The sequence below is a fragment of the Coturnix japonica genome, chromosome W (genome assembly GCF_054131305.1).
Source record: "Coturnix japonica strain WE chromosome W, WE-NBRP24, whole genome shotgun sequence".
Lineage (NCBI taxonomy): Eukaryota > Metazoa > Chordata > Aves > Galliformes > Phasianidae > Coturnix > Coturnix japonica.
In genome coordinates, this window is record NC_140701.1 from 25,494,616 (window position 1) to 25,513,110 (window position 18,495).

Genomic DNA, 18,495 nt, shown 5'->3' on the forward strand with positions numbered 1-18,495 from the left:
GGGCAAAAAGGCGATATTTTGGAGTCAAAATGTATTCTTTCTGGGTTAAACTGTGAAATTTAAGGCAGAAAAGAAGTTATGTTCGGGATAAAACGCGGTGTTTTAGAGAGAATACTTCTTACTTTGGATATGCATAGCTATGTTTTTGGAAGAAGATGTGCGATCCTCGGAATAAAAAGCGGTATTCGGGTACTAAATGTGTTATTTCTGGGATAAAATGCGATGTTCTGAGGAAAAGATGTTGAATTAATGGAAGGAGAAACTGCATTTTGGCTAGATTATGCCTAATTTTAGGGAAAAAAGGCGATATTTTTGGAGTCAAAATGTATTCTTTCTGGGATAAACTGTGAAATTTAAGGCAGAAAAGAAGTTATGTTCGGGATAAAACGCGGTGTTTTAGAGAGAAAACTTCTTACTTTGGATATGCATAGCTATGTTTTTGGAAGAAGATGTGCGATCCTCGGAATAAAAAGCGGTATTCGGGTACTAAATGTGTTATTTCTGGGATAAAATGCGATGTTCTGAGGAAAAGATGTTGAATTAATGGAAGGAGAAACTGCATTTTGGCTAGATTATGACTAATTTTAGGGCAAAAAGGCGAAATTTTGGAGTCAAAATGTATTCTTTCTGGGATAAACTGAAATTTAAGGGAGAAAGGAAGGTGTGTTCGGGATAAAACGCGGTGTTTTTGGAGATAAAACTTCTTACTTTGGATATGCATAGCTATGTTTTTGGAAGAAGATGTGTGATCCTCGGAATAAAAAGCGGTACTCGGGTACTAAATGTGTCTTTTCTAGGATAATATATGATGTTCTGAGTAATAGATGTTGAATTAATGGAAGGAGAAACTGCATTTTGGCTAGATTATGACTAATTTTAGGGCAAAAAGGCGATATTTTGGAGTCAAAATGTATTCTTTCTGGGATAAACTGTGAAATTTAAGGGAGAAAAGAAGTTATGTTCGGGATAAAACTCGTTCTTGTTAGAGAGAAAACTTCTTACTTTGGATATGCATAGCTATGTTTTTGGAAGAAGATGTGCGATCCTCGGAATAAAAAGCGGTATTGAGATACTAAATGTGTTATTTCTGGGATAAAATGCGATGTTCTGAGGAAAAGATGTTGAATTAATGGAAGGAGAAACTGCATTTTGGCTAGATTATGACTAATTTTAGGGCAAAAAGGCAATATTTTGCAGTCAAAATGTATTCTTTCTGGGATAAACTGTGAAATTTAAGGGAGAAAAGAAGTTATGTTCGGGATAAAACTCGTTCTTGTTAGAGAGAAAATTTCTTACTTTCTATATGCATAGCTATGTTTTTGGAAGAAGATGTGCGATCCTCGGAATAAAAAGCGGTATTGGGGTACTAAATGTGTTATTTCTGGGATAAAATGTGATGTTCTGAGGAAAAGATGTTGAATTAATGGAAGGAGAAACTGCATTTTGGCTAGATTATGACTAATTTTAGGGCAAAAAGGCGATATTTTGGAGTCAAAATGTATTCTTTCTGGGATAAACTGTGAAATTTAAGGCAGAAAAGAAGTTATGTTCGGGATAAAACGCGGTGTTTTAGAGAGAAAACTTCTTACTTTGGATATGCATAGCTATGTTTTTGGAAGAAGATGTGCGATCCTCGGAATAAAAAGCGGTATTGAGATACTAAATGTGTTATTTCTGGGATAAAATGCGATGTTCTGAGGAAAAGATGTTGAATTAATGGAAGGAGAAACTGCATTTTGGCTAGATTATGACTAATTTTAGGGCAAAAAGGCGAAATTTTGGAGTCAAAATGTATTCTTTCTGGGATAAACTGTGAAATTTAAGGGACAAAAGAAGTTATGTTCGGGATAAAACGCGGTGTTTTGGAGAGAAAACTTCTTACTTGCAATATGCATAGCTATGTTTTTGGAAGAAGATGTGCGATCCTCGGAATAAAAAGCGGTACTCGGGTACTAAATGTGTTATTTCTGGTATAAAATGCGATGTTCTGAGGAAAAGATGTTGAATTAATGGAAGGAGAAACTGCATTTTGGCTAGATTATGACTAACTTTAGGGCAAAAAGGCGATATTTTGGAGTCAAAATGTATTCTTTCTGGGATAAACTGAAATTTAAGGGAGAAAAGAAGGTATGTTCGGGATAAAACTCGTTCTTGTTAGAGAGAAAAATTCTTACTTTCGATATGCATAGCTATGTTTTTGGAAGAAGATGTGCGATCCTCAAAATAAAAAGAGGTACTCGGGTACTAAATATGTTATTTCTGAGATAAAATGCGATGTTCTGAGGAAAAGATGTTGAATTAATGAAAGGAGAAACTGCATTTTGGCTAGATTATGACTAACTTTAGGGCAAAAAGGCGATAGTTTGGAGTCAAAATGTATTCTTTCTGGGATAAACTGTGAAATTTAAGGGAGAAAAGAAGGTATGTTCGGGATAAAACGCGGTGTTTTGGAGAGAAAACTTCTGACTTTGGATATGCATAGCTATGTTTTTGGAAGAAGATGTCCGATCCTCGGAATCAAAAGCGGTACTCGGGTACTAAATATGTTATTTCTGGGATAAAATGCGATGTTCTGAGGAAAAGATGTTGAATTAATGGAAGGAGAAACTGCATTTTGGCTAGATTATGACTAATTTTAGGGCAAAAAGGCGATATTTTGGAGTCAAAATGTATTCTTTCTGGGATAGACTGTGAAATTTAAGGGAGAAAAGAAGTTATGGTCGGGATAAAACGCGGTGTTTTGGAGAGAAAACTTCTTACTTTGGATATGCATAGCTATGTTTTTGGAAGAAGATGTGCGATCCTCGGAATAAAAAGCGGTACTCGGTTACTAAATGTGTTATTTCTGGGATAAAATGCGATGTTCTGAGGAAAAGATGTTGAATTAATGGAAGGAGAAACTGCATTTTGGCTAGATTATGACTAATTTTAGGGCAAAAAGGCGATATTTTGGAGTCAAAATGTATTCTTTCTGGGATAAACTGTGAAGTTTAAGGGAGAAAAGGAGTTATGTTCGGGATAAAACGCGGTGTTTTGGAGAGAAAACTTCTGACTTTGGATATGCATAGCTATGTTTTTGGAAGAAGATGTGCGATCCTCGGAATAAAAAGCGGTATTCGGGTACTAAATGTGTTATTTCTGGGATAAAATGCGATGTTCTGAGGAAAAGATGTTGAATTAATGGAAGGAGAAACTGCATTTTGGCTAGATTATGACTAATTTTAGGGCAAAAAGGCGAAATTTTGGAGTCAAAATGTATTCTTTCTGGGATAAACTGAAATTTAAGGGAGAAAAGAAGGTGTGTTCGGGATAAAACGCGGTGTTTTTGGAGATAAAACTTCTTACTTTGGATATGCATAGCTATGTTTTTGGAAGAAGATGTGTGATCCTCGGAATAAAAAGCGGTACTCGGGTACTAAATGTGTCTTTTCTAGGATAATATATGATGTTCTGAGTAATAGATGTTGAATTAATGGAAGGAGAAACTGCATTTTGGCTAGATTATGACTAATTTTAGGGCAAAAAGGCGATATTTTGGAGTCAAAATGTATTCTTTCTGGGATAAACTGTGAAATTTAAGGGAGAAAAGAAGTTATGTTCGGGATAAAACTCGTTCTTGTTAGAGAGAAAAGTTCTTACTTTGGATATGCATAGCTATGTTTTTGGAAGAAGATGTGCGATCCTCGGAATAAAAAGCGGTACTCGGGTACTAAATGTGTTATTTCTGGGATAAAATGCGATGTTCTGAGGAAAAGATGTTGAATTAATGGAAGGAGAAACTGCATTTTGGCTAGATTATGACTAATTTTAGGGCAAAAATGCGATATTTTGGAGTCAAAATGTATTCTTTCTGGGATAAACTGTGAAATTTATGGGAGAACAGAAGGTATGTTCGGGATAAAACGTTGTTGTTGGAGAGAAAACTTCTTACTTTCGATATGCATAGCTATGTTTTTGGAAGAAGATGTGCGATCCTCGGAATAAAAAGCGGTACTCGGGTACTAAATGTGTTGTTTCTGGGATAAAATGCGATGTTCTGAGGAAAAGATGTTGAATTAATGGAAGGAGAAACTGCATTTTGGCTAGATTATGACTAATTTTAGGGCAAAAAGGCGATATTTTGGAGTCAAAATGTATTCTTTCTGGGATAAACTGTGAAATTTAAGGGAGAAAAGAAGTTATGTTCGGGATAAAACTCGTTCTTGTTAGAGAGAAAAGTTCTTACTTTCGATATGCATAGCTATGTTTTTGGAAGAAGATGTGAGATCCTCGGAATAAAAAGCGGTATTGGGGTACTAAATGTGTTATTTCTGGAATAAAATGCGATGTTCTGAGGAAAAGATGTTGAATTAATGGAAGGAGAAACTGCATTTTGGCTAGATTATGACTAATTTTAGGGCAAAAAGGCGATATTTTGGAGTCAAAATGTATTCTTTCTGGGATAAACTGTGAAATTTAAGGCAGAAAAGAAGTTATGTTCGGGATAAAACGCGGTGTTTTAGAGAGAAAACTTCTTACTTTGGATATGCATAGCTATGTTTTTGGAAGAAGATGTGCGATCCTCGGAATAAAAAGCGGTATTGAGATACTAAATGTGTTATTTCTGGGATAAAATGCGATGTTCTGAGGAAAAGATGTTGAATTAATGGAAGGAGAAACTGCATTTTGGCTAGATTATGACTAATTTTAGGGCAAAAAGGCGAAATTTTGGAGTCAAAATGTATTCTTTCTGGGATAAACTGTGAAATTTAAGGGACAAAAGAAGTTATGTTCGGGATAAAACGCGGTGTTTTGGAGAGAAAACTTCTTACTTGCAATATGCATAGCTATGTTTTTGGAAGAAGATGTGCGATCCTCGGAATAAAAAGCGGTACTCGGGTACTAAATGTGTTATTTCTGGTATAAAATGCGATGTTCTGAGGAAAAGATGTTGAATTAATGGAAGGAGAAACTGCATTTTGGCTAGATTATGACTAACTTTAGGGCAAAAAGGCGATATTTTGGAGTCAAAATGTATTCTTTCTGGGATAAACTGAAATTTAAGGGAGAAAAGAAGGTATGTTCGGGATAAAACTCGTTCTTGTTAGAGAGAAAAATTCTTACTTTCGATATGCATAGCTATGCTTTTGGAAGAAGATGTGCGATCCTCAAAATAAAAAGAGGTACTCGGGTACTAAATATGTTATTTCTGAGATAAAATGCGATGTTCTGAGGAAAAGATGTTGAATTAATGAAAGGAGAAACTGCATTTTGGCTAGATTATGACTAACTTTAGGGCAAAAAGGCGATAGTTTGGAGTCAAAATGTATTCTTTCTGGGATAAACTGTGAAATTTAAGGGAGAAAAGAAGGTATGTTCGGGATAAAACGCGGTGTTTTGGAGAGAAAACTTCTGACTTTGGATATGCATAGCTATGTTTTTGGAAGAAGATGTCCGATCCTCGGAATAAAAAGCGGTACTCGGGTACTAAATATGTTATTTCTGGGATAAAATGCGATGTTCTGAGGAAAAGATGTTGAATTAATGGAAGGAGAAACTGCATTTTGGCTAGATTATGACTAATTTTAGGGCAAAAAGGCGATATTTTGGAGTCAAAATGTATTCTTTCTGGGATAGACTGTGAAATTTAAGGGAGAAAAGAAGTTATGGTCGGGATAAAATGCGGTGTTTTGGAGAGAAAACTTCTTACTTTGGATATGCATAGCTATGTTTTGGGAAGAAGATGTGCGATCCTCGGAATAAAAAGCAGTATTGGGATACTAAATGTGTTATTTCTGGGATAAAATGCGATGTTCTGAGGAAAAGATGTTGAATTAATGGAAGGAGAAACTGCATTTTGGCTAGATTATGGCTAATTTTAGGGCAAAAAGGCGATATTTTGGAGTCAAAATGTATTCTTTCTGGGATAAACTGTGAAATTTAAGGGAGAATAGAAGGTGTGTTCGGGATAAAACGTGGTGTTTTTGGAGAGAAAACTTCTTACTTTGGATATGCATAGCTATGTTTTTGGAAGAAGATGTGCGATCCTCGGAATAAAAAGCGGTACTCGGGTACTAAATGTGTTATTTCTGGGATAAAATGCGATGTTCTGAGGAAAAGATGTTGAATTAATGGAAGGAGAAACTGCATTTTGGCTAGATTATGACTAACTTTAGGGCAAATAGGCGATATTTTGGAGTCAAAATGTATTCTTTCTGGGATAAACTGTGAAATTTAAGGGAGAAAAGAAGGTATGTTCGGGATAAAACTCGTTATTGTTAGAGAGAAAACTTCTTACTTTGGATATGCATAGCTATGTTTTTGGAAGAAGATGTGCGATCCTCGGAATAAAAAGCGGTATTGGGGTACTAAATGTGTTATTTCTGGGATAAAATGCGATGTTCTGAGGAAAAGATGTTGAATTAATGGAAGGAGAAACTGCATTTTGGCTAGATTATGACTAATTTTAGGGCAAAAAGGTGATATTTTGGAGTCAAAATGTATTCTTTCTGGGATAAACTGCGAAATTTAAGGGAGAAAACAAGGTGTGTTCGGGATAAAATGCGGTGTTTTTGTTGAGAAAACTTCTTACTTTGGATATGCATAGCTATGTTTTTGGAAGAAGATGTGCGATCGTCGGAATAAAAAGCGGTACTCGGGTACTAAATATGTTATTTCTGAGATAAAATGCAATGTTCTGAGGAAAAGATGTTGAATTAATGAAAGGAGAAACTGCATTTTGGCTAGATTATGACTAATTTTAGGGCAAAAAGGCGATATTTTGGAGTCAAAATGTATTCTTTCTGGGATACACTGTGAAATTTAACGGGAGAAAAGAAGTTATATTGGGGATGAAACGCGGTGTTTTTAAGAGAAAACTTACTTTCGATATGCATAGCTATGTTTTTGGAAGATTTGCGATCCTCGGAATAAAAAGAGGTATTGGGGTACTAAATGTGTTTTTTCTAGGATAATATATGATGTTCTGAGTAAAAGATGTTGAATTAATGGAAGGAGAAACTGCATTTTGGCTAGATTATGACTAATTTTAGGGCAAAAAGGCGATATTTTGGAGTCAAAATGTATTCTTTCTGGAATAAACTGTGAAATTTAAGGGAGAAAAGAAGTTATGTTCGGGATTAAACACGGTGTTTTAGAGAGAAAACTTCTTACTTTGGATATGCATAGCTATGTTTTTGGAAGGTGTGCGATCCTCAGAATAAAAAGCGGTACTCGGGTACTAAATGTGCTATTTCTGAGATAAAATGTGATGTTCAGAGGAAAAGATGTGGAATTAATGGAAGGAGAAACTGCATTTTGGCTAGATTATGACTAATTTTAGGGCAAAAAGGCGATATTTTGGAGTCAAAATGTATTCTTTCTGGGATAAACTGAAATTTAAGGGAGAAAATTAGTTATGTTCCGGATAAAACGCGGTGTTTTTGGAGAGAAAACTTCTTACTTTGGATATGCATAGCTATGTTTTTGGAAGAAGATGTGCGATCCTCGGAATAAAAAGCGGTACTCGGGTACTAAATGTGTTATTTCTGGGATAAAATGCGATGTTCAGAGGAAAAGATGTTGAATTAATGGAAGGAGAAACTGCATTTTGGCTAGATTATGACTAATTTTAGGGCAAAAAGGCGATATTTTGGAGTCAAAATGTATTCTTTCTGGGATAAACTGTGAAATTTAAGGGAGAAAAGAAGTTATGTTCGGGATAAAATGCGGTGTTTTAGAGAGAAAACTTCTTACTTTGGATATGCATAGCTATGTTTTCGGAAGATGATGTGCGATCCTCGGAATAAAAAGCGGTACTGGGGTACTAAATATGTGATTTCTGGGATAAAATGTGATGTTCTGAGGAAAAGATGTTGAATTAATGGAAGGAGAAACTGCATTTTGTCTAGATTGTGACTAATTTTAGGGCAAAAAGGCGATATTTTGGAGTCAAAATGTATTCTTTCTGGGATACACTGTGAAATTTAAGGGAGAAAAGAAGTTATATTGGGGATGAAACGCGGTGTTTTTAAGAGAAAACTTACTTTCGATATGCATAGCTATGTTTTTGGAAGATTTGCGATCCTCGGAATAAAAAGAGGTATTGGGGTATTAATGTGTTTTTTCTAGGATAATATATGATGTTCTGAGTAAAAGATGTTGAATTAATGGAAGGAGAAACTGCATTTTGGCTAGATTATGACTAATTTTAGGGCAAAAAGGCGATATTTTGGAGTCAAAATGTATTCTTTCTGGAATAAACTGTGAAATTTAAGGGAGAAAAGAAGTTATGTTCGGGATTAAACACGGTGTTTTAGAGAGAAAACTTCTTACTTTGGATATGCATAGCTATGTTTTTGGAAGGTGTGCGATCCTCAGAATAAAAAGCGGTACTCGGGTACTAAATGTGTTATTTCTGAAATAAAATGTGATGTTCAGAGGAAAAGATGTGGAATTAATGGAAGGAGAAACTGCATTTTGGCTAGATTATGACTAATTTTAGGGCAAAAAGGCGATATTTTGGAGTCAAAATGTATTCTTTCTGGGATAAACTGAAATTTAAGGGAGAAAATTAGTTATGTTCCGGATAAAACGCGGTGTTTTTGGAGAGAAAACTTCTTACTTTGGATATGCATAGCTATGTTTTTGGAAGAAGATGTGCGATCCTCGGAATAAAAAGCGGTACTCGGGTACTAAATGTGTTATTTCTGGGATAAAATGCGATGTTCTGAGGAAAAGATGTTGAATTAATGGAAGGAGAAACTGCATTTTGGCTAGATTATGACTAATTTTAGGGCAAAAAGGCGATATTTTGGAGTCAAAATGTATTCTTTCTGGGATAAACTGTGAAATTTAAGGGAGAAAAGAAGTTATGTTCGGGATAAAATGCGGTGTTTTAGAGAGAAAACTTCTTACTTTGGATATGCATAGCTATGTTTTCGGAAGATGATGTGCGATCCTCGGAATAAAAAGCGGTACTGGGGTACTAAATATGTGATTTCTGGGATAAAATGTGATGTTCTGAGGAAAAGATGTTGAATTAATGGAAGGAGAAACTGCATTTTGTCTAGATTGTTACTAATTTTAGGGCAAAAAGGCGATATTTTGGAGTCAAAATGTATTCTTTCTGGGATACACTGTGAAATTTAAGGGAGAAAAGAAGTTATATTGGGGATGAAACGCGGTGTTTTTAAGAGAAAACTTACTTTCGATATGCATAGCTATGTTTTTGGAAGATTTGCGATCCTCGGAATAAAAAGAGGTATTGGGGTATTAATGTGTTTTTTCTAGGATAATATATGATGTTCTGAGTAAAAGATGTTGAATTAATGGAAGGAGAAACTGCATTTTGGCTAGATTATGACTAATTTTAGGGCAAAAAGGCGATATTTTGGAGTCAAAATGTATTCTTTCTGGGATAAACTGTGAAATTTAAGGGAGAAAAGAAGTTATGTTCGGGATTAAACACGGTGTTTTAGAGAGAAAACTTCTTACTTTGGATATGCATAGCTATGTTTTTGGAAGGTGTGCGATCCTCGGAATAAAAAGCGGTACTCGGGTACTAAATGTGTTATTTCTGCGATAAAATGCGATGTTCTGAGGAAAAGATGTTGAATTAATGGAAGGAGAAACTGCATTTTGGCTAGATTATGACTAATTTTAGGGCAAAAAGGCGATATTTTGGAGTCAAAATGTATTCTTTCTGGGATAAACTGTGAAATTTAAGGGAGAAAAGAAGTTATGTTCCAGATAAAACGCGGTGTTTTGGAGAGAAAACTTCTTACTTTGGATATGCATAGCTATGTTTTTGGAAGAAGATGTGCGATCCTCGGAATAAATAGCGGTACTCGGGTACTAAATGTGTTATTTCTGGGATAAAATGCGATGTTCTGAGGAAAAGATGTTGAATTAATGGAAGGAGAAACTGCATTTTTGCTAGATTATGACTAATTTTAGGGCAAAAAGGCGATATTTTGGAGTCAAAATGTATTCTTTCTGGGATAAACTGTGAAATTTAAGGGAGAATAGAAGGTGTGTTCGGGATAAAACGCGGTGTTTTTGGAGAGAAAACTTCTTACTTTGGATATGCATAGCTATGTTTTTGGAAGAAGATGTGCGATCCTCGGAATAAAAAGCGGTACTCGGGTACTAAATGTGTTATTTCTGGGATAAAATGCGATGTTCTGAGGAAAAGATGTTTAATTAATGGAAGGAGAAACTGCATTTTGGCTAGATTATGACTAACTTTAGGGCAAATAGGCGATATTTTGGAGTCAAAATGTATTCTTTCTGGGATAAACTGTGAAATTTAAGGGAGAAAAGAAGGTATGTTCGGGATAAAACTCGTTATTGTTAGAGAGAAAACTTCTTACTTTGGATATGCATAGCTATGTTTTTGGAAGAAGATGTGCGATCCTCGGAATAAAAAGCGGTATTGGGGTACTAAATGTGTTATTTCTGGGATAAAATGCGATGTTCTGAGGAAAAGATGTTGAATTAATGGAAGGAGAAACTGCATTTTGGCTAGATTATGACTAATTTTAGGGCAAAAAGGTGATATTTTGGAGTCAAAATGTATTCTTTCTGGGATAAACTGCGAAATTTAAGGGAGAAAACAAGGTGTGTTCGGGATAAAACGCGGTGTTTTTGTTGAGAAAACTTCTTACTTTGGATATGCATAGCTATGTTTTTGGAAGAAGATGTGCGATCCTCGGAATAAAAAGCGGTACTCGGGTACTAAATATGTTATTTCTGAGATAAAATGCGATGTTCTGAGGAAAAGAGGTTGAATTAATGAAAGGAGAAACTGCATTTTGGCTAGATTATGACTAATTTTAGGGCAAAAAGGCGATATTTTGGAGTCAAAATGTATTCTTTCTGGGATACACTGTGAAATTTAACGGGAGAAAAGAAGTTATATTGGGGATGAAACGCGGTGTTTTTAAGAGAAAACTTACTTTCGATATGCATAGCTATGTTTTTGGAAGATTTGCGATCCTCGGAATAAAAAGAGGTATTGGGGTACTAAATGTGTTTTTTCTAGGATAATATATGATGTTCTGAGTAAAAGATGTTGAATTAATGGAAGGAGAAACTGCATTTTGGCTAGATTATGACTAATTTTAGGGCAAAAAGGCGATATTTTGGAGTCAAAATGTATTCTTTCTGGAATAAACTGTGAAATTTAAGGGAGAAAAGAAGTTATGTTCGGGATTAAACACGGTGTTTTAGAGAGAAAACTTCTTACTTTGGATATGCATAGCTATGTTTTTGGAAGGTGTGCGATCCTCGGAATAAAAAGCGGTACTCGGGTACTAAATGTGTTATTTCTGAGATAAAATGTGATGTTCAGAGGAAAAGATGTGGAATTAATGGAAGGAGAAACTGCATTTTGGCTAGATTATGACTAATTTTAGGGCAAAAGGGCGATATTTTGGAGTCAAAATGTATTATTTCTGGGATAAACGGTGAAATTTAAGGGAGAAAAGAAGTTATGTTAGGGATAAAACTCGTTGTTGTTGGAGAGAAAACTTCTTACTTTGGATATGCATAGCTATGTTTTTGGAAGATGATGTGTGATCCTCGGAATAAAAAGCGGTACTCGGGTACTAAATGTGTTATTTCTGGGATAAAATGCGATGTTCTGAGGAAAAGATGTTGAATTAATGGAAGGAGAAACTGCATTTTGGCTAGATTATGACTAATTTTAGGGCAAAAAGGCGATAGTTTGGAGTCAAAATGTATTCTTTCTTGGATAAACTGAAATTTAAGGGAGAAAATTAGTTATGTTTCTGGATAAAACGCGGTGTTTTTGGAGAGAAAACTTCTTACTTTGGATATGCATAGCTATGTTTTTGGAAGAAGATGTGCGATCCTCGGAATAAAAAGCGGTACTCGGGTACTAAATGTGTTATTTCTGGGATAAAATGCGATGTTCTGAGGAAAAGATGTTGAATTAATGGAAGGAGAAACTGCATTTTGGCTAGATTATGACTAATTTTAGGGCAAAAAGGCGATATTTTGGAGTCAAAATGTATTCTTTCTGGGATAAACTGTGAAATTTAAGGGAGAAAAGAAGTTATGTTCGGGATAAAATGCGGTGTTTTAGAGAGAAAACTTCTTACTTTGGATATGCATAGCTATGTTTTCGGAAGATGATGTGCGATCCTCGGAATAAAAAGCGGTACTGGGGTACTAAATATGTGATTTCTGGGATAAAATGTGATGTTCTGAGGAAAAGATGTTGAATTAATGGAAGGAGAAACTGCATTTTGTCTAGATTGTGACTAATTTTAGGGCAAAAAGGCGATATTTTGGAGTCAAAATGTATTCTTTCTGGGATACACTGTGAAATTTAAGGGAGAAAAGAAGTTATATTGGGGATGAAACGCGGTGTTTTTAAGAGAAAACTTACTTTCGATATGCATAGCTATGTTTTTGGAAGATTTGCAATCCTCGGAATAAAAAGAGGTATTGGGGTATTAATGTGTTTTTTCTAGGATAATATATGATGTTCTGAGTAAAAGATGTTGAATTAATGGAAGGAGAAACTGCATTTTGGCTAGATTATGACTAATTTTAGGGCAAAAAGGCGATATTTTGGAGTCAAAATGTATTCTTTCTGGGATAAACTGTGAAATTTAAGGGAGAAAAGAAGTTATGTTCGGGATTAAACACGGTGTTTTAGAGAGAAAACTTCTTACTTTGGATATGCATAGCTATGTTTTTGGAAGAAGATGTGCGATCCTCGGAATAAAAAGCGGTACTCGGGTACTAAATATGTTATTTCTGGGATAAAATGCGATGTTCTGAGGAAAAGATGTTGAATTAATGGAAGGAGAAACTGCATTTTGGCTAGATTATGACTAATTTTAGGGCAAAAAGGCGATATTTTGGAGTCAAAATGTATTCTTTCTGGGATAAACTGTGAAATTTAAGGGAGAAAAGAAGTTATGTTCCAGATAAAACGCGGTGTTTTGGAGAGAAAACTTCTTACTTTGGATATGCATAGCTATGTTTTTGGAAGAAGATGTGCGATCCTCGAAATAAATAGCGGTACTCGGGTACTAAATGTGTTATTTCTGGGATAAAATGCGATGTTCTGAGGAAAAGATGTTGAATTAATGGAAGGAGAAACTGCATTTTTGCTAGATTATGACTAATTTTAGGGCAAAAAGGCGATATTTTGGAGTCAAAATGTATTCTTTCTGGGATAAACTGTGAAATTTAAGGGAGGAAAGAAGTTATGGTCGGGATAAAACGCGGTGTTTTGGAGAGAAAACTTCTTACTTTGGATATGCATAGCTATGTTTTTGGAAGAAGATGTGCGATCCTCGGAATAAAAAGCGGTACTCGGTTACTAAATGTGTTATTTCTGGGATAAAATGCGATGTTCTGAGGAAAAGATGTTGAATTAATGGAAGGAGAAACTGCATTTTGGCTAGATTATGACTAATTTTAGGGCAAAAAGGAGATATTTTGGAGTCAAAATGTATTCTTTCTGGGATAAACTGTGAAATTTAAGGGAGAAAAGAAGTTATGTTCGGGATAAAACGCGGTGTTTTGGAGAGAAAACTTCTTACTTTCGATATGCATAGCTATGTTTTTGGAAGAAGATGTGCGATCCTCGGAATAAAAAGCGGTATTGGAGTACTAAATGTGTTATTTCTGGGATAAAATGTGATGTTCTGAGGAAAAGATGTTGAATTAATGAAAGGAGAAACTGCATTTTGGCTAGATTATGACTAATTTTAGGGCAAAAAGGCGATATTTTGGAGTCAAAATGTATTCTTTCTGGGATAAACTGTGAAATTTATGGGACAAAAGAAGTTATGTTCGGGATAAAACTCGTTGTTGTTGGAGAGAAAACTTCTTACTTTGGATATGCATAGCTATGTTTTTGGAAGAAGATGTGCGATCCTCGGAATAAAAAGCGGTACTCGGTTACTAAATGTGTTATTTCTGGGATAAAATGCGATGTTCTGAGGAAAAGATGTTGAATTAATGGAAGGAGAAACTGCATTTTGGCTAGATTATGACTAACTTTAGGGCAAAAAGGCTATATTTTGGAGTGAAAATGTATTCTTTCTGGGATAAACTGTGAAATTTAAGGCAGAAAAGAAGTTATGTTCGGGATAAAATGCGGTGTTTTGGAGAGAAAACTTCTTACTTTGGATATGCATAGCTATGTTTTTGGAAGAAGATGTGCGATCCTCGGAATAAAAAGCGGTATTGGGGTACTAAATGTGTTATTTCTGGGATAAAATGCGATGTTCTGAGGAAAAGATGTTGAATTAATGGAAGGACAAACTGCATTTTGGCTAGATTATGACTAATTTTAGGGCAAAAAGGCGATATTTTGGAGTCAAAATGTATTCTTTCTGGGATAAACTGTGAAATTTAACGGGAGAAAAGAAGGTATGTTCGGGATAAAACGCGGTGTTTTGGAGAGAAAACTTCTTACTTTGGATATGCATAGCTATGTTTTTGGAAGAAGATGTGCGATTTTCGGAATAAAAAGCGGTACTCGGGTTCTAAATATGTTATTTCTGGGATAAAATGCGATGTTCTGAGGAAAAGATGTTGAATTAATGGAAGGAGAAACTGCATTTTGGCTAGATTATGACTAATTTTAGGGCAAAAAGGCGATATTTTGGAGTCAAAATGTATTCTTTCTGGGATAAACTGTGAAATTTAAGGCAGAAAAGAAGTTATGTTCGGGATAAAACGCGGTGTTTTAGAGAGAAAACTTCTTACTTTGGATATGCATAGCTATGTTTTTGGAAGAAGATGTGCGATCCTCGGAATAAAAAGCGGTACTCGGGTACTAAATGTGTTATTTCTGGGATAAAATGCGATGTTCAGAGGAAAAGATGTTGAATTAATGGAAGGAGAAACCGCATTTTGGCTAGATTATGACTAATTTTAGGGGAAAAAGGTGATATTTTGGAGTCAAAATGTATTCTTTCTGGGATAAACTGCGAAATTTAAGGGAGAAAACAAGGTGTGTTCGGGATAAAACGCGGTGTTTTGGAGAGAAAACTTCTTACTTTGGATATGCATAGCTATGTTTTTGGAAGAAGATGTGCGATCCTCGGAATAAAAAGCGGTACTCGGGTACTAAATGTGTTATTTCTGGGATAAAATGCGATGTTCTGAGGAAAAGATGTTGAATTAATGGAAGGAGAAACTGCATTTTGGCTAGATTATGACTAATTTTAGGGCAAAAAGGCGATATTTTGGAGTCAAAATGTATTATTTCTGGGATAAACTGTGAAATTTAAGGGAGAAAAGAAGTTATGTTCGGGATTAAACACGGTGTTTTAGAGAGAAAACTTCTTACTTGGGATATGCATAGCTATGTTTTCGGAAGATGATGTGCGATCCTCGGAATAAAAAGCGGTACTGGGGTACTAAATATGTGATTTCTGGGATAAAATGTGATGTTCTGAGGAAAAGATGTTGAATTAATGGAAGGAGAAACTGCATTTTGGCTAGATTGTGACTAATTTTAGGGCAAAAAGGCGATATTTTGGAGTCAAAATGTATTCTTTCTGGGATACACTGTGAAATTTAAGGGAGAAAAGAAGTTATATTGGGGATGAAACGCGGTGTTTTTAAGAGAAAACTTACTTTCGATATGCATAGCTATGTTTTTGGAAGATTTGCGATCCTCGGAATAAAAAGAGGTATTGGGGTACTAAATGTGTTATTTCTGGGATAAAATGTGATGTTCAGAGGAAAAGATGTGGAATTAATGGAAGGAGAAACTGCATTTTGGCTAGATTATGACTAATTTTAGGGCAAAAAGGCGATATTTTGGAGTAAAATGTATTATTTCTGGGATAAACGGTGAAATTTAAGGGAGAAAAGAAGTTATGTTCGGGATAAAACTCGTTGTTGTTGGAGAGAAAACTTATTACTTTGGATATGCATAGCTATGCTTTTGGAAGCGGATGTGTGATCCTCGGAATAAAAAGCGGTACTCGGGTACTAAATGTGTTATTTCTGGGATAAAATGCGATGTTCTGAGGAAAAGATGTTGAATTAATGGAAGGAGAAACTGCATTTTGGCTAGATTATGACTAATTTTAGGGCAAAAAGGCGATATTTTGGAGTCAAAATGTATTCTTTCTGGGATAAACTGTGAAATTTAAGGGAGGAAAGAAGTTATGGTCGGGATAAAACGCGGTGTTTTGGAGAGAAAACTTCTTACTTTGGATATGCATAGCTATGTTTTCGGAAGATGATGTGCGATCCTCGGAATAAAAAGCGGTATTGGGGTACTAAATGTGTTATTTCTGGGATAAAATGCGATGTTCTGAGGAAAAGATGTTGAATTAATGGAAGGAGAAACTGCATTTTGGCTAGATTGTGACTAATTTTAGGGCAAAAAGGCGATATTTTGGAGTCAAAATGTATTCTTTCTGGGATACACTGTGAAATTTAAGGGAGAAAAGAAGTTATATTGGGGATGAAACGCGGTGTTTTTAAGAGAAAACTTACTTTCGATATGCATAGCTATGTTTTTGGAAGATTTGCGATCCTCGGAATAAAAAGAGGTATTGGGGTACTAAATGTGTTATTTCTGGGATAAAATGTGATGTTCAGAGGAAAAGATGTGGAATTAATGGAAGGAGAAACTGCATTTTGGCTAGATTATGACTAATTTTAGGGCAAAAAGGCGATATTTTGGAGTCAAAATGTATTCTTTCTGGAATAAACTGTGAAATTTAAGGGAGAAAAGAAGTTATGTTCGGGATTAAACACGGTGTTTTAGAGAGAAAACTTCTTACTTTGGATATGCATAGCTATGCTTTTGGAAGCGGATGTGTGATCCTCGGAATAAAAAGCGGTACTCGGGTACTAAATGTGTTATTTCTGGGATAAAATGCGATGTTCTGAGGAAAAGATGTTGAATTAATGGAAGGAGAAACTGCATTTTGGCTAGATTATGACTAATTTTAGGGCAAAAAGGCGATATTTTGGAGTCAAAATGTATTCTTTCTGGGATAAACTGTGAAATTTAAGGGAGGAAAGAAGTTATGGTCGGGATAAAACGCGGTGTTTTGGAGAGAAAACTTCTTACTTTGGATATGCATAGCTATGTTTTTGGAAGAAGATGTGCGATCCTCGGAATAAAAAGCGGTATTGGGGTACTAAATGTGTTATTTCTGGGATAAAATGCGATGTTCTGAGGAAAAGATGTTGAATTAATGGAAGGAGAAACTGCATTTTGGCTAGATTATGACTAATTTTAGGGCAAAAAGGCGATATTTTGGAGTCAAAATGTATTCTTTCTGGGATACACTGTGAAATTTAACGGGAGAAAAGAAGTTATATTGGGGATGAAACGCGGTGTTTTTAAGAGAAAACTTACTTTCGATATGCATAGCTATGTTTTTGGAAGATTTGCGATCCTCGGAATAAAAAGAGGTATTGGGGTACTAAATGTGTTTTTTCTAGGATAATATATGATGTTCTGAGTAAAAGATGTTGAATTAATGGAAGGAGAAACTGCATTTTGGCTAGATTATGACTAATTTTAGGGCAAAAAGGCGATATTTTGGAGTCAAAATGTATTCTTTCTGGAATAAACTGTGAAATTTAAGGGAGAAAAGAAGTTATGTTCGGGATTAAACACGGTGTTTTAGAGAGAAAACTTCTTACTTTGGATATGCATAGCTATGTTTTTGGAAGGTGTGCGATCCTCAGAATAAAAAGCGGTACTCGGGTACTAAATATGTTATTTCTGGGATAAAATGCGATGTTCTGAGGAAAAGATGTTGAATTAATGGAAGGAGAAACTGCATTTTGGCTAGATTATGACTAATTTTAGGGCAAAAAGGCGATATTTTGGAGTCAAAATGTATTCTTTCTGGGATAAACTGTGAAATTTAACGGGAGAAAAGAAGGTATGTTCGGGATAAAACGCGGTGTTTTGGAGAGAAAACTTCTTACTTTGGATATGCATAGCTATGTTTTTGGAAGAAGATGTGCGATTTTCGGAATAAAAAGCGGTACTCGGGTACTAAATATGTTATTTCTGGGATAAAATGCGATGTTCTGAGGAAAAGATGTTGAATTAATGGAAGGAGAAACTGCATTTTGGCTAGATTATGACTAATTTTAGGGCAAAAAGGCGATATTTTGGAGTCAAAATGTATTCTTTCTAGGATAAACTGTGAAATTTAAGGCAGAAAAGAAGTTATATTGGGGATGAAACGCGGTGTTTTTAAGAGAAAACTTACTTTCGATATGCATAGCTATGTTTTTGGAAGATTTGCGATCCTCGGAATAAAAAGAGGTATTGGGGTACTAAATGTGTTATTTCTGGGATAAAATGTGATGTTCAGAGGAAAAGATGTGGAATTAATGGAAGGAGAAACTGCATTTTGGCTAGATTATGACTAATTTTAGGGCAAAAAGGCGATATTTTGGAGTAAAATGTATTATTTCTGGGATAAACGGTGAAATTTAAGGCAGAAAAGAAGTTATGTTAGGGATAAAACTCGT